At 43.1% G+C, this 16,713-nt stretch overlaps 1 protein-coding gene across 1 annotated transcript in view; it reads left to right on the forward strand.

Annotated features, from left to right (window-relative positions):
• The window catches only part of CCDC51 (coiled-coil domain containing 51), a 36,758-nt gene that overhangs the window by 18,911 nt on the left and 1,134 nt on the right, over window positions 1–16,713 (forward strand). The window lies entirely within an intron of this gene.

Consider the following 16,713-nt stretch of genomic DNA (forward strand, 5'->3'; position numbering starts at 1 on the left):
TTAAGAATTTGTATTGTGACCTTTGCATGTTAATATATTAATTATTTCGAGGGCAAAGTGAATAACACATTGTTAGCATTTGTTGCTGAAATTTCGTAGGTTGGTAAGTGCCACTGATGATTGAAAAAATTCCAGTGGATTCAAGGGCAGCACAAATGCAAATTGAATTTAATTTCCATAAATGTAAAATAATTTCATATGTCTTACAAGAGCATCTAAATGTCAGCATTGATGGAGAAGCTCAATAAAGATGTCTGCTGAATATTTAGTTTTAAAAAAATAGGATACTTGGATGCATTTAAAAAAAAAAATAGAAAATCATACAATTTACCAAAATAAGTCGGCCTCATTGAGAATGCTGATCACAATTTTCAACCTTGGAAGTTTAACGTTAGATACCTGGGCTTGTTCTACCAGCTAAAATTTTTTTCTGTCATAGTAATGTCTGTCGGGTATGAAAAAAATACACACCTAGTGATATAATTATTAGGGCTGTCAATTAATCGCAGTTAATTCAAAAAAATTAATCGTGATTAATTGCATTATTAAACCATAGTATACCAATTGAAATTTATTAAATATTTTTGGGTGTTTTCTATATTTTCAAATATTTTGATTTCAATTGCAACATAGACTACAAAGTATACAGTGCTCACTTGATATTTTTATTACAAATATTTGCACCATAAAAAACAAAAGAAATAGTATTTTTCAATTCACCTAATACAAGTACTGCAGTGCAATCTCTTTATCATGAAAAATGAACTTACAAATGTAGAACTATGTTCAAAAAAATAACTGCATTCAAAAATAAAACAATGTAAAACTTTAGCGCCTACAAGGCCACTCAATCCTACTTCATCCAATCGCTAGGACAAACAAGTTTGGTTACAATTTGCAGGCAATAATGCTGCCTGCTTCTTATTTAAAATGTCACCTGAAAGTGAGAACAGGTGTTTGCATGGCACTTTTGTAGCAGATATTGCAAGGTATTTATGCACCAGATATGCTAAACATTTGTATGGCCCTTCATTCTTTGGCCACCATTCCAGAGGACGTGCTTCCATGCTGATGATGCTTGTTAAAAATATAATGCATTAATTAAATTTGTGACTGAACTCCTTGGGGGAAAATGGTATGTCTCCTGTTCTGTTTTACCCGCATTCTGCCATATATTTCCTGTTATAGCAATCTCGAATGATGACCCAGCACACATAGTTACTTTTAAGAACACTTTCACTGCAGATTTATGAAAATGCAAAGAAGGTACCAATGTGAGATTTCTAAAAATAGATACAACCCAAGGTTTAAGAATCTGAAGTGCCATCCAAAATCTGAGAAGGACAACATGTGGAGCATGCTTTCAGAAGTCTTAAAAGAGCAACACTCCGATGTGGAAACTACAGAACCCGAACCACCAAAAAAGAAAATCAACCTTTTGCTGGTGGCATCTGACTCAGATGATGAAAATGAACATGTGTCAGTCTGCACTGATTTGGATAATTATTGAACAGAACTCGTCATCAGCATGGATGCATGTCCTCTGGAATGGTGGTTGAAGCATGAAGGACATATGAATCTTTGCAAAAAGAAAAGGAGTACTTGTGGCACCTTAGAGACTAACAAATTTATTAGAGCATAAGCTTTCGTGAGCTACAGCTCACTTCATCGGATGCATCCGATGAAGTGAGCTGTAGCTCACGAAAGCTTATGCTCTAATAAATTTGTTAGTCTCTAAGGTGCCACAAGTACTCCTTTTCTTTTTGCAAATCCGATGAAGTGAGCTGTAGCTCACGAAAGCTTATGCTCTAATAAATTTGTTAGTCTCTAAGGTGCTACAAGTACTCCTTTTCTTTTTGCAAATACAGACTAACACGGCTGCTACTCTGAAACATATGAATCTTTAGCGCACCTGGCACGTAAATATCTTGCGACGCCGGCTACAACAGTGCCATATGAACACATGTTCTCACTTTCAGGTGACATTGTAAACAAGAAGCAGGCAGCATTATCTCCTGCAAATTATAATCAAACTTGTTTGTCTGAGTGATTGGCTGAAGTAGAACTGAGTGGACTTGCAAGCTCTAAAATTTTACATTGTTTTATTTTTGAATGCAGATTTTTTGTACATAATTCTACATTTGTAAGTTCATTTTTTATGATAAAGAGATTGCACTACAGTACTTATATTAGGTGAATTGAAAAATACTATTTCTTTGGTTTTTTACAGTGCAAATACTTGTAATCAAAAATAAATATAAAGTGAGCACTGTACACTTCGTATTCTGTGTTGTAATTGAAATCAATATATTTGAAAATGTAGAAAACATCCAAAAATATTTAAATAAATGGTATTCTATTATTGTTTAACAGTGTGATTAATTGGATTCATTTTTTTAATCGCTTGACAGCCCTAATAATTATTCAAACAAACCCCACAGTGTAGACTCAGCTATGCTGACAAAAGAGTGCATCTGTCAGTATAGCTAACATAGTTCTGGGGGAGGTAGTGTTTCTACAGCAGCAGAGTTCCCTTTTTTCTCCCAACATATGCTGTGTCTTCACTAGGAGGCTCAGAGGGCATAGCTATGCTGGCATAACCTGAAATAAGTGGGCTCAATTTCTAAGAGGCTATATTGCACGTGATCAGCACCTTTGAAAATCAGACTGCTTATGAGGGTATCTGAATACGGATATGGATTTAAATGCCTGACTTTAGGTGCCCAAGTTATATTATGATAACATTTGTAGCAATACATGCCAAGATGGGAGTAACTCAATGTCATGTGTCACGCCATAATCTGATCATTGTGTTGGGAAGGGATTATTTCTTGTAAGTACAATATTGCACAATTGGCAAGGTGCACTGTAATAATAAATGAAAGTTAACTACAATGATCTATAGCTTTCCCTCTTCGTGGATCACTTGTAAGGTAAGTGTTAGAATAACTGTTTCCATTAGGATTTATAGCCCCTAATTTTTACATGCAGTTCATCTATGTTTGACTTGCTACTATTCTTGTGTTTGAAGTAATTCCTATGGCCCCCAGCTAGGTCAGGTACCGATTGAGTTATGCACTGATAAAGCATACAATAAAACAATTCCTGTTCCAACCTGTTTACAGTCTTAAGACAAAAGGCAACAGGTGGGTGAAACAAATAAATGGGGAATGAGGTGACTGTAGCGGGGCGGTCACCCCGTTCCGGCTCAGAAGGGATTAAAAGCCAGCCCTTGGAGAGGCCTGGGGCTGAGAGAAAAGGCTAGGCTGATTGGGGAAACAGCTGGGGCCACGCTCCAATCAGGCCACAGCTGACCCTATAAAAGGGTTGTGAGTCAGGAGCTCAAAAAGAGTCTCTCTCTCTCTCTCTCTCTCTCTCTCTCGCTGGAGAGAGAGAGAGAGAGAGAAGGACCTGGCTGCCTGGGAGTTGAGCAGGGTACCTGGAGTGGAGCAGGATTGGGAAAAGGGCAAGAGGTGCTGGGGAGCTCCAGCCTGGCAACTCCCCAGGCTGCAGGTTTTGGTGAGGTACTACAAAGGTACTGGGGCTGCAGAGGTGCAGCCTGGGACTAGGCAGAGGCAGCAGGTCCTAACCCATTGCTAATGATGAGTGCCATGACAGACTGCTGTCTGCCCCAGTGAGCGGGAGCTAGATGATGACTGGCAGTAGCCACTGAGGCAAGGTGGGTTTAGAGGGTTGGGGGTTCCCCTGGGAGGGGAGACCCAGAGTGTAAGGGTACTGCTAGGTCAGAACCCTAGGGTAAAGGGCACCGGGATCCAGGAGGGACACGGGGGGCAAGCGGCAGGTGAGACACCAGCCTGCAGAGGACGCTCGAGTCTGGAAGAGCTAATTCCCGAGACAACTAGCAGGAGGTGCCGCACCGGTGAATCATCGCCTCGCTACAGTGACAGTGTGGGAAATGTTTTTGTGTAGATTAGCTATAGACCAATGGTTCCCAAACTGGGATTTATGAACCCCTGGGGGGTTGCAAAATGTTATAGGGGGTTCTCAGCGAAAAAATTCCCTAATGGAAGATAGCTGTCCCTAGGGACCCCGGGCAGCCCGGGGCCAGCAGCCTGGAGCCGCTGGACTTCCAAGAGCTAAGCAGATCAAAGCAAGCATATCCATCACACTGAGGAAATTTAAACTTCAAGACTCCTTATAAGAAATGGAAAAGGAGGTGGATATTTTTTGCTGTTTTTAAAATTAAATAGGCAGCTAGTATTGTTTTTAAAATTATTATGAAGAACAAGTTTAAGTTTTGTTGTAACTTGCGTTGTTTGCCTGGACTGCTCAAGACCTGAATGGTTGTTTAGGAAGAACTATTTGAGTTGGCTTCTTAAATACATTCATGCTGTTTCACAGCTGATACTCCTTGATGAAACATAGGAGCCTTGTCTTATAACAGGCTTATTCAAAGTGACACAAGCTATGAAAGTGAGATTTTGGAAGAGTGTTGCCTTTTCATAATGTAATAAAAATACTGTAATGATTAATAATAAAGAGTGTAATAAGCATGTCATAAAAACATAAATTTTTTATTTCCAAGATCAATGCTTTTATAATTATACTCAGGTAAAGAGGAAATCCCAGGAAATATTCATTTTTAGGAGGGGGTTTGCAAGACTTGACATTTTAGTTCACAGGTTGTTAAAGTTTGGGAACCACTGCTGTAGATAGAAGTTTGTTTGGAGATAAATAAGGAGATCAGTAGTAGGCATTGCAGTTCATTCCTTGCCTAGCTAATATTAGCTGGCAGTGTTCCAGAGGCATCATGGTAAAAATAAGTTTGGAGGCTAGTGACTTTATTAATTCTTTCATGAGGGCATTTATATACATACTAATAATAAATATAATATACAGGGAATACCTCACAATTTTCCTCCCCCCATGAGGGCAATATAGCACACTAGTAATTAATGCCAAATGAAATCTATATATACACTTCCTAAATTCAATCTTATACATAATTTATTGTTGATTTAAGGCGACCCTTCTGGATGTTTTTGTAACTTTTTGAGCTCATAATATGTAAGTATTCCCACTGACTTCATTGGGACTACTTGAATGAGAAGGGCAAGGAGAATTTGATTCTCTCATTGTAGTGTAAAGAAAAAATGCTGTGAATCTGAATTGTGATACAGAAAGAGATCCACTGTTCACTTCAGGACTAATAATATGCCTCAAGACAGAGAAGAAGGGATATTGGTTTGTTCATAACATCTTTGAGTCTGATATTTTATAGTCACTTTGCAGCTTGATAACTACTTTGTATCCTGTGTCATACAGAAATGGAGATGTCTCATTCAGCCAGAGTGCAAGGGTGCTCTACAGTTACTGACTCATAACTGTACATTTTGTGATTTTTAATTCCCCTCACTCTTGTTCTGGATGTCTGTTTACATGGTCAATGTATAGTTAATTATTTCACAACTTTGCAGTGTGCAAATCTGTGTAGTCTGAGCTCCTGCCATCCATTAGCTATAGCGCAGGGATTTCAATGTTCATTGTCCAGCTATTTCTTGATAAACCTGATGTTAGTATGCAAGTCTCTCTATTCTGATAGGCGACTATAATTCTGCTGTTTTGATTGACTTTTGTGCTTAGCACTTTTCAGACGTTCACCAACAATATATTTCTTACGACCATCACATGTGACCATCACATCACATCGTAGTGCCCCGTAATTTTAAGGGATACATTTGGTTCTTTCTGAAAGGCTAAACTCTCTTCCTCTTCCTTCATTAGTGCAGTCATGTGGGGGATAAGTAAAGGGAGGTGCAACGTTACTGACATAACCTGTAACCATATAGATCATTGTTGCAACCACTGTTATATATTTGCAGCAAATATTGTATGAAGATTGTTGTATGAGGTGTCTATAAAGAGGTTATGATTTGCTCATTATGATTATGCTGTGTGTGTGTGTGTGTGTGTGTGTGTATCATTTTTGTAGTTGAAGTTATGAATATTGGCTATGTACTTGTATCTCAATGTGTTTTGATTCTAAATAGCCTCAGTGAAGCATTTGGTCAGCTTCTTGAGAAAGGACTATTCTCAGTAAGTGCCCAATCAAGAAACACTTAACTGACAATAAACTTTGGGAGATGACAGTTCACATCTGAGTTTTCCTGGGAACGTTCAAACTAACATGTAAACAATGGCATCAGCCTGTAAAGAACCGAGTCATTCATCGACATGTGACTTACCTGTGTGACTCCAAACTCCATCTTGCTGTAATTTTGCACAGGAAAACCGAGGGGTTTCCACCCACAAGAGGGAGAATATAAAGGATCCTGGAAACCCCTCCATTTTGTCTTCAGTCCTGCTTCTTACTTCTGGAGGAGCCTTACTACAAACTGAAGCTCTGAACAAAGGACTGAATGACCCATCCCAACTATAGATGTATTCTAGAGACTTGACCTAAGCCAGCAGTTTATTCCATCACTGCTACAAGCCTGAACCAAGAACTTTATCATTACTGTATGTAATTGATTCCATTTAACCAATTCTAGCTCTCATCTATGTCTTTTTTCCTTTTATGAATAAACCTTTAGATTTTAGATTCTAAAGGATTGGCAACAGCATGATTTGTGGGTAAGATCTGACTTGTATATTGACCTGGGTCTGGGGCTTGGCCCTTTGCAATCTGGAGAACCTTTTTCTTTTACTGGGGTATTGGTTTTCATAACCATACATCCCCATAACAAGTGGCACTGGTGGTGATACTGGGAAACTGGAGTGTCTAAGGGAATTGCTTGTATGAATTCTGGATAGCCAGTGGGGTAAAACCAAAGTCTTCTCTGTTTGGCTGGTTTGGTTTGCCATGGTGTGCAAAGGAACCCCAGCCTTGAGCTGCCCTGCTCTAAGCAATTTGTCCTGAATTGGTTCTCTCAGTTGTGTCTCACCAAAGGCAGCATTGTTTTAGGGGGGATTGTTATCCAGATTTTTGGAATGTGACTTTTGTAAATGGAGTATCTAAAGCTGCACTCTCACGTGGTGAGATTCAAGGCTTAGCCTACGCTGGTGGCCAAAAGTTTTGTAGCCATGGACTCTCCACTGATGATCACTTTGCTTCCCATTCTTGTGTAGATGAACTTAGGCTCTGTCAGAGCATCCTTTTGACCGCTATTCATGCGGTACACCATGCTCAAGACAGTTGTGGTGTTAGCTGGGTCCTAGCCCATTTTCATATGTACAGATAAGGTGTGACATACCAAGGTACAGTCCAGAACAGTGGGGGGCTATGTCACCCCTGCCCTACAATCTTGGGTGCCTTACAATGCCTTGCTGAAATAGCTCCCACCTGGGCCACACAAAGAGCCTTCCAGCATGAAAGCCACACCCTGAGTGTCTGTGTGTAACTGCATTCTGCCAGCCACATTTGGGTTGCACACTGGCTCTCGCCAGCCTTGGTTATATTGCAGGGTGACTACAACACACCCCCAGTCTCAGATTTTCCCCCAGATATTTTCCCCCAGGCTGTATGGCCCAGTCCTCTCCCAGACAGTACAAATATTTTAAGGCTATTATTCCTTTTAGGGAATAATATGTCAGTTTATCATCTCAGCTAGATTTTCAGACACTTCAGTTTAAACACACTAGATTAGGTCAAGCAAGTTTATTAACTACAGATAGAGAGATTTTAAGTGAATGCAAATGAGGCATAAAAGTCAGAAATGATTAAAAGAAATTGAAGTTAAGTTTACTGCTATGTAACTTAACAAACGATATCAGATTAAACCAGAGTTTCTCACCACATCCTTTCAGCAGTTTTACTGACCACCCCCTGCAGGTCAGGACCAATGTTCCCTCTAATTTTTGACAGGCCGTGTGCACAAAAAATGTCTTCTGTGCAAATTTTTGAAGCAGAGTTCAAATTTGTGCACCATGAGGCAAATGCACCCAAGCAAGTAAAATGCTTATACATTTAAAAAGTTTTAATTTGCAATTTCTGATGATGATAGTTTTACACCATGTTATTTTATAAATGTCATTTTTAAATACTTAGGCCATGTCTACACTACAAAATTAGGTCAAATTTATAGAATTCAGTTTTGTAGAAAGCGTTTTTATACAGCCGATTGTGTGTGTCCCCACACAAATGCTCTAAGTGCATTTAGTCGGCAGAGTTCGTCCACACTACCGAGGCAACCATCGACTTCCGGAGCATTGCACTGTGGGTGGCTATCCCACAGTTCCTGCAGTCTCCACCGCCCAATTGAATTCTGGGTAGAAATCCCAAAATGGGGCAAAAACATTGTCGTGGGTGGTTCTGGGTACATATCAGGCCCCACCTTCCCTCCCTCCGTGAAAGCAACGGCAGACAATTGTTTTGCACCTTTTTTCCTGGGTTACCCATGCAGACGCCATACCATGGAAAGCATGGAGCCCGCTCAGCTCACAATGACTGTATGTCTCCTGGGTGCTGGCAGACGCGGTACTGCATTGCTACACAACAGCAGCTCATTGCCTTTTGGCAGCAGACAGTGCAGTATGACTGGTAGCCATTGTCGCCATACTCCAGGGTGCTCTTTTAGCCGACCTCGGTGAGGTCGGTCAGGGGTGCCTGGGCAAACATGGGAGTGGCTCAGCCAGGTCATTTCCCTTTTAAGTTTTGTCTCATGGTGATTCAGTCCTGCCAGCAGTCCTACTGCCCCGTCTTCTAATAAGTAGCCAGGAGATGACAATGGCCAGCAGTCATACTGCACCGTCTGCTGCCAGCAAGATGTATAAAGATAGATGAAGTGGATCAAAACAAGAAATAGACCAGATTTTTTTTGTATTCATTTTCTCCTCCCTTCTTCCCTCCTTCCGTGAAATCAGTGGCCTGCTAAATCCAGGGTTTTGAGTTTTATCCTTGAGGGGGCCAGTCTGGTTCTCCTTGATGCAAAGCCACCTCCTTTGTTGATTTTAATTCCCTGTAAGCCAACCCTGTAAGCCATGTTGTCAGTCACCCCTCCCTCCATCAGAGCAATGGCAGACAATCGTTTCACGCCCTTTTCCCTGGATAGCCCAAGCAGACGCCATAGCACAGCAAGCATGAAGCATGTTCAGCTCACTGCAGCAGTTATGACCATTGTAAACACCTCACACATTATCATGCAGTTTATGCAGAACCAGCACCTGAAAAACCAGGCGAGGGCGGCGTGATGATGAGGACATGAACACAGATTTCTCTAAAACCGAGGTCCCCAGCAATTTGGAGATCATGGTGTTACTGGGGCAGGCTCAGGCTGTGGAATGCCAATTTTGGGCCCGGGAAACAAGCACAGAGTGGTGGGACTGCATAGTGTTGCAGGTTTGGGATGATTCCTAGTGGCTCCAAAACTTTTGCATGCGTAAGGGCACTTTTATGGAACTTTGTGACTTGCTTCCCCTGCCCTGAAACACAAGAATACCAAGATGAGAGCAGTCCTCACAGTTCACAAGCGAGTGGCAATAGCCCTGTGGAAGCTTGCAAAGCCAGACAGCTACTGGTCAGTCAATAATCAATTTGGAGTGGGCAAATCTACTGTGGGGGTTGCTGTGATGCAAGTAGCCAACGCAATCATTGAGCTGCTTCTATCAAAGGTAGTAACTCTGGGAAATGTGCAGGTCATACTAGATGGCTTTGCTGCAATGGGATTCTCTAACTGTGGTGGGGTATAGATGGAACGCATATCCCTATCTTGGGACCGGATCACCAGGGCAGTCAGTACATAAACTGCAAGGGTGCTGCAAGCACTGGTGGATCACAAGGGATGTTTCACCAACATCAATGTGGGATGGTCGGGAAAGGTTCATGATGCTCACATCTTCAGGAACTCTGGTCTGTTTAAATGGCTGCAGGAAGGGATTTACTTCCCTACCAGAAAATAACTGTTGGGGATGTTGAAATGCCTATAGTTATCCTTGGGGACTCAGCCTACCCCTTAATGCCCTGGCTCATGAAGCTGTACACAGGAACCCTGGACAGTAGTAAGGAGCAATTCAACTATAGGCTGAGCAAGTGCAGAATGGTGGTAGAGTGTGCATTTGGACGTTTAATGGGTCGCTGGCGCAGTATACCGACTCGGTCAGACCTCAGCAAAACCAATATTCCCATTGTTATTGCTGCTTGCTGTGTGCTCCACAATCTCTGTGACAGTAAGGGGGAGACATTTATGGCAGGTGGGAGGCTGATGCAAATCGCCTGGCCGCTGAATATGTGCAGCCAGACACTAGGGCGGTTAGAAGAGCACAGTAGGAAGCGCTGCACATCAGAGAAGCTTTGAAAACCAGTTTCATGACTGGCCAGGTTACTGTTTGACACTTCTGTTTGTTTCTTCTGGATGAAAACACACCCCCTTGGTTTCCTCTAAATTCCCTGTAAGCTACCCGCCCTCCCCCTTTGATTACAACTTGCTTGCAAAGGAAATAAAGTCACTATCATTTAAAAAACATATATTCTTTATTAATTGATTATAAAAATAGGGAGAAAACTCACAAGGTAGCCCAGGTGGGGTGTGGGAGGAGGGTAGGAGGGAAGGAAAAGGCCACTTTAAAACTTCTTGACTGACAGCCTTCTGTTGCTTGGGCTGTCCACTGGGGTGCAGTGGTTGGGTGCCCAGAGCCTCCCTCCCGCCCCACGTTCTTGGGCGACTGGGTGAGGAGGCTATGGAACTTGGGGAGAAGAGAGGGGAGTTAAATGGGCTGCAGCAGCAGTCTGTGAGCCTGCTGCCATTCATGAACCTCCACCAGACAATGGAGCATGTCCGTTTGATCCCGCAGTAGCCCCAGCGTTGCCTCATGCCTCCTCTGATCTTCCTGCCGCCACCTCTCCTCATGTTCATTGGCCACTTTCCTGTACTCTGCTATTGTGTCCCTCCACACATTCTGCTGAGCTCTGTCAGTGCCGGACGACTGCATGAGCTCAGAGAACATTTCATTGCGTGTGCCTTTTTTTTGCCGTCTTATCTGAGATAGCCTTTGGGATGGAGGAGGGAGGCTTGAAACATTTGCAGCTGCTGGAGGAAAAAAAGGGAGTGACTAACTGCAGGGAGGATTTCTTTTCAGCCACAGGCAAACAGCCCAGTAGGAACGGTCACCTCTGAATGTCCCCTTAATTAAATTCCCCTATTTCAACCAGGTTACCATGAACGATATCACTCTCCTGAGGATAACACAGAGAGATAAAGAATGGTTGTTGCTTGAATGCCAGCAAACACTGGGACCATACGCTGCCAGGCTTTGTCATGCAATGACACCAGATTACTTGTTACTAGCATGGCATGGTAAAGTGTCCTATCATGGAGGACGGAATAAGGCTGCTCTCCCCAGAAACCTTCTGCAAAGGCTTTTAGAGTACCTCCAGGAGAGCTTCATGGAGATGACCCTGGAGGATTTCCGCTCCAGCCTCAGACACATTAACAGACTTTTCCAGTAGCTGTACTGGCCACGAATGCATCCCAAGTCCTCAGGCCTACTTAATCATTAAATGCTTGCTGTTATAACATGTATTATATTTAAAAAGGTTCACTCACCAGAAGTCCCTTCTCCGGCTTTGTTGGGTTGGGAGGGTATTTCAGTCAGGGTGAGAAAAAGATTCTGGCTGTCAGGGAGAATGATGTGCTGTGCTCTCCTCAAGCTCCTCCTCATCTTCCCTATCTGCAAAATCCTCAGGCATGGCGGAGAGTACCCCATCATTGAAGTCCATGGACGGGTAGGGTAGTAGTGATGCCCCCCCCCCAGAATTGCATGCAGCTCAGCATAGTAGTGGCATGTCTAGGGCTACCTTCTGGGATGATGGTTTACCCTTGTGACTGACTATGCACCCTTCCAGTGGATGCAGCGAAATAAAGAGAAGAACTCAAGGGTGACCAGATGGTTCCTGTCCCTACAACCTTTCCAATTCCCCATACAACACCGGGCTGGAAGCCACCATGGCAATGCAGATGGCTTGTCACGAGTACACTGCCTGATGTCCCAAGTTGCCCAACCCCATTGTGTTGAGCAGATGGGGGGGATATGTGACAGGATCGGGCCGGATGGCTACAGGAGAGTAATAGAAGGCAGATATATTAGCCCCAGGTTAAGTTGGTCCCTTTTCCCTGGGTAAGATAACAGGGAAGGTTCCAGAACAATTAGGAACCTTCTGGAGACAATTAAGACAGACAGGCTGATTAGAACACCTGCAGCCAATCAAGAAGCTGCTAGAATCAATTAAGGCAGGCTAATCAGGGCACCTGGGTTTAAAAAGGAGCTCACTTCAGTTTGTGGTGCGCGTGTAAGGAGCTGGGAGCAAGAGGCACTAGGAGCTGAGAGTGAGAACGCGGAGTGTTGGAGGACTGAGGAGTACAAGCATTATCAGACACGAGGAGGAAGGTCCTATGGTGAGGATAAAGATGGTGTTGGGAGGAGGCCATGGGGAAGTAGCCCAGGGAGTTGTAGCTGTTGCACAGCTATTCCAGGAGGCACTCTAAACAGCTGCATTCCACAGGGCCCTGGGCTGGAACCCGGAGTAGAGGGTGGGCCCAGGTTCTCCCCAAACCTCCCAACTCCTGGTCAGATACAGGAGGATCTGACCTGGACTGTGGGTTCATGAAAACGGCCAAACTGAGGGCTGCTGTGAAGCTCCAAGGCGAGCAAATCCGCCAATAAGCGCAAGACCCACCAAGGTAGAGGAGGAACTTTGTCACAATATGTTTTTTAGGAGTCTGCTCTAGATAATACATACAAAAATGAACAGTACAGTGAAGACCACAGCAGATTTCCTATATACTTAACTTCTAGAACAAAAGGAAAGTCACCAAAATAAAACGGCAACAAATTTAAAACTGATAAAAGAATGATTTTACACAATTCAAAAATGTTTAAGGTCAGAAGGGTCCATTTGATCATCTAGTCTGACCTGCATAACACAGAATTTCACTCAGTTACTCCAGTACTGTGCACTGAACCTTGTGTGTGGCAAAAGCATATCTTCCTCAAAGACATCCAAACTTGCTTTGAAGAGATCAAAAGATGAAGAATCTACCACTTCCCTTGGTAGTTTTTTTTCTAATGGTTATTCATCTTCACTATTAAATATGTGCATTATTTCTAATTTGAATTTGGCTTTAACTTCCAGCCAGTAGTTCTTATTTGCTATATTCAAGAGCCTTTCATTATCTGGTATTTTCTTCCTGTGATGATACTCATATACTCTAACAAGGTAACATCTCAATCTTCTTTTTTGAGAAACTAGACTGATTGAGCTCTTTAAGTCTTTCACAGTAAGGCATTTTCTCCAGCTATCAAATAGTTTTTGTGCCTACTCTTTTCACCCTCTCCAATTTTTCAACATCATTTTTAAAATGTAAACACCAGCATCCTGTTCCAATAGCTGTTTCACCAAAGTCATATACAGTCACTTCCCCACTTCTGCTCCATTGTTTATACATCAAGTATTGCATTTGCTCTCTTAGGTGCAATATTGCACTGGGACCCTGTGGTCAATCTGCCATTACCACTAAATACTTTTCAGAGTTGCTGCTTTCCAGGATACAGCCCCCACCCCCATTCTGTAGATGCATGACCTTATAGTGTATGAAACTGCATTTTGTTGTATAACTGATGCATAATTACCCTGTAGAACTCACTGCAATAAGCTCATGGAGGCCAAGACCTTAACATACTAAAAAGAGTTTGGACATTTATATGGATGAGAACAACCACAGTTATACAGATTATAAACATTTGAAAGGACATAAACCTTCACATTTCATAGTAAAATAAATATTTTAAAAATTTATTTCTCATTCATTATTTCACTGCACGATTAGTATTGCATTTGCTATATAACATGGCAAAGACTAGAAAGGTCTGTGCTATGAAACCCTAACTCCTAATATACAACAAATTCAGGATCTGTTTCAAGGAACTTGCTAATTGTCCTGTATCATAGTGTGACAGTAGACCTGGGCAGACAAGCATTGCATGCAGTAAAAATTTGAGGTTATACTTTATTAGCATGCATGGGCTGACTTCCAAAATGCTTCCTAGAGAGAAGGAATCACCTCATGAGCTCTAATTATCAATTTAGCTTGTGTCTCTTTTCCAAATTTGCAGCATTTGATCTCCAAGGCAACTGCTTGAAAACAATCAGCCTTAAAACTATCTACATAAAGGGGACTTTAGACATTCTTTCAGGTTATGTAGCCATTTATGTTGTTTCTTGAGCTCCAAGGTAATAATTTCCATGTGACTAAGACCTGTATGAACAGAACACACAGAGAGCCTGCTCCTTAGCATTTGGCTCTAGTATACAAGCTTCCAGTAGGTACACAGCATTGCTCTGTGAAGGGGCATCACATTTTATCTCTTTCCTACAAAACCCAAGTGCTAGAAAGGATTCTATATCAAGCTATATAATATTTGTTGTCTGATGGCTTCTTCCTGTTTATTGTAATGTTTTGCTTTAAGTGAAATTAAATTAGGAAAATGTATTCCCAGATGGCTATAATGAAGGAACTGACTAATTTCCTTAGCTAATTTGGAGGGTTACTATACCAGGAGATGAGGGAGGTTGTGTGGTCTCTGGAAGGTTAGGACTCCTGTCATACCAAATTGTTTGCTTCTCCCCCCTAGTACTTTTGTCCTCACTCCAATATCATCCCTTACATGTGGAGCTTCTGCCTCAAATCAGTATATGCCCCTGCTGCACTGTCTCCCTTCAGATTCCCCTTAAGGCCCACTCACACCACAACCATGAGAGGAGGGATGATCCAGGGGTTAGGATATTACCTTAGGTCTTCCACTGACTTCCTGTCTGACCTTGGGCAAGTCTCTTAAGGTAAAATTTTCAAAAGTTCTTGATTAAGAATTTGTCTCATTGAAAGTCAATGTAATATACTGAAAATATTACCCTTAAACTGTCTCTCAATTTCCTATCTGTAAAATGGGGATAATAGCACTGCCCTGCCTCACAGGTGTGATGCAATGATAAATACACTAATTAAAGGTTATGAGGCACTCATACGATGGCAATGGGTGCTATATAAGTACATTGGACAGCTGGCCATGGTAACCTGCCTCTTAGGGTGTTACCCGCACACAATTCTCTGTTACTTGCATACTCTAGGGGTGGGGCACCCACCCTTATCCCGTTTCTAGGGCTCAGGGTGTAACCTTACACTCTAGGCCAGATACATACATTATTCAATGACATAACAGGGCTTATGTCGCCCTAACTTTGTAGTGTAGACCAGGCCACAAGTGGGAGAGTCAGACAAACAAATGTACCTTTAACACATTTAAAGGAACAAATGTACCTTTAAAACCAACCTAACTGCACCCCACTCAGTTGGTTGTCCTTAGTGAATAGAATCATAGGAGTGGAAGAGACCATGAGAGGTCATTTCATCCAGTCCCCTGCACTAATGGCAGAACTAACTATTATCTAGACCATCCCTGACAGGTGTTTGTCTAACCTGCTCTTAAAAATCTTCAATTATACAGATTCCACAACCTCCCTAGACAATTTATTCCAGTGCTTAACTACCCATACAGGAAGTTTTTCCTAATGTCCAACCTAAACTACCCTTGCTGCATTTTAAGCCCCTTGCTTCTTGTCCTAGTGTCAGAGGTTAAGGCGGGGTGGGCAAATTATGACCCAGGGGCTGCATCTGGCCCTCCAAACATTTTAATCAGGTCTTCAAGCTCCTGCCAGGGAGCAAGGTCAGGGGCTTGCCCCACTCCATGCAGTTCCCAGAAGCTGTGGCATGTCCCCCCTCCGGCTTCTACACATAGGGGCAGCCAGGGGTTCAGCACGCTGCCCCCACCCCAAGCACCGCCCCCGCAGCTCCCATTGGAAGGGAGCCATGGCCAATGGGAGCTGCGGTGGTGGCGCCTGTGGATAGGGCAGCATGCAGAGCCACGTGGCTGCACCTCTGCCTAGGAGCTGGATGGCGGACATGCCGCTGCTTCTGGGAGCTGCCTGAAGCAAACACCACCTGGAGCCTGCACCCCAACCACCTCCTGTGCCCCAAACTCCTGCCCCAGCCCTGATCCCCCCTCCGACCTCCGAACTCCTCGGTCCCAGCCCAGAGCACCCTCCTGCACCCCCAACCCCCATCCCCAGCCCTACCCAGAGCCTGTACCTCCAGCCCCCCCACCCTCCCTGCCCCAGTCCTGAGCCCCCTCCTGCACCCTGAACTCCTCATTTTTGGCCCCACCCAGAGACCACACCCCCAGCAGGAGCCCTCACCCCCTCCCGCACCCCAACCCCCAATTTCATGAGCATTCATGGCCTGCCATACAATTTCCATACCCAGATGTGGCCCTCGGGCCAAAAAGTTTGCCCACCTCTGGGTTAAGCAGAACGATTTTTCTCCCTCCTTCTTGTAACAATCTTTTTATGCTGAAAACTTGAAAACTGTTATCATATCCCATCTCAGTCTTCTTTTCTCCAGACAAACCCAATTTTTTCAATCTTCCCTCATAGGTCATGATTTTTCTAGACCTTTAATCATTTTTGTTGCTCTCTGGATTTTCTCCAATTTGTCCACATCTTTCCTGAAATGTGGGGCCCAGAACTGGACACAATTCGTTGTTGAGGCCTAATCAGTGCAGAGTAGAGCGGAAGAATTACTTCTTGTGTCTTGCTTACAACACTCCTGCCAATACATCCCAAAACGATGTTTGCTTTTTTGCAACAGTATTACAGGGTTGACTCATATTTAGCTTGTGATCCACTATGACCCCCAGATCCCTTTC

Source organism: Dermochelys coriacea, chromosome 7 (assembly GCF_009764565.3).
Source record: "Dermochelys coriacea isolate rDerCor1 chromosome 7, rDerCor1.pri.v4, whole genome shotgun sequence".
Lineage (NCBI taxonomy): Eukaryota > Metazoa > Chordata > Testudines > Dermochelyidae > Dermochelys > Dermochelys coriacea.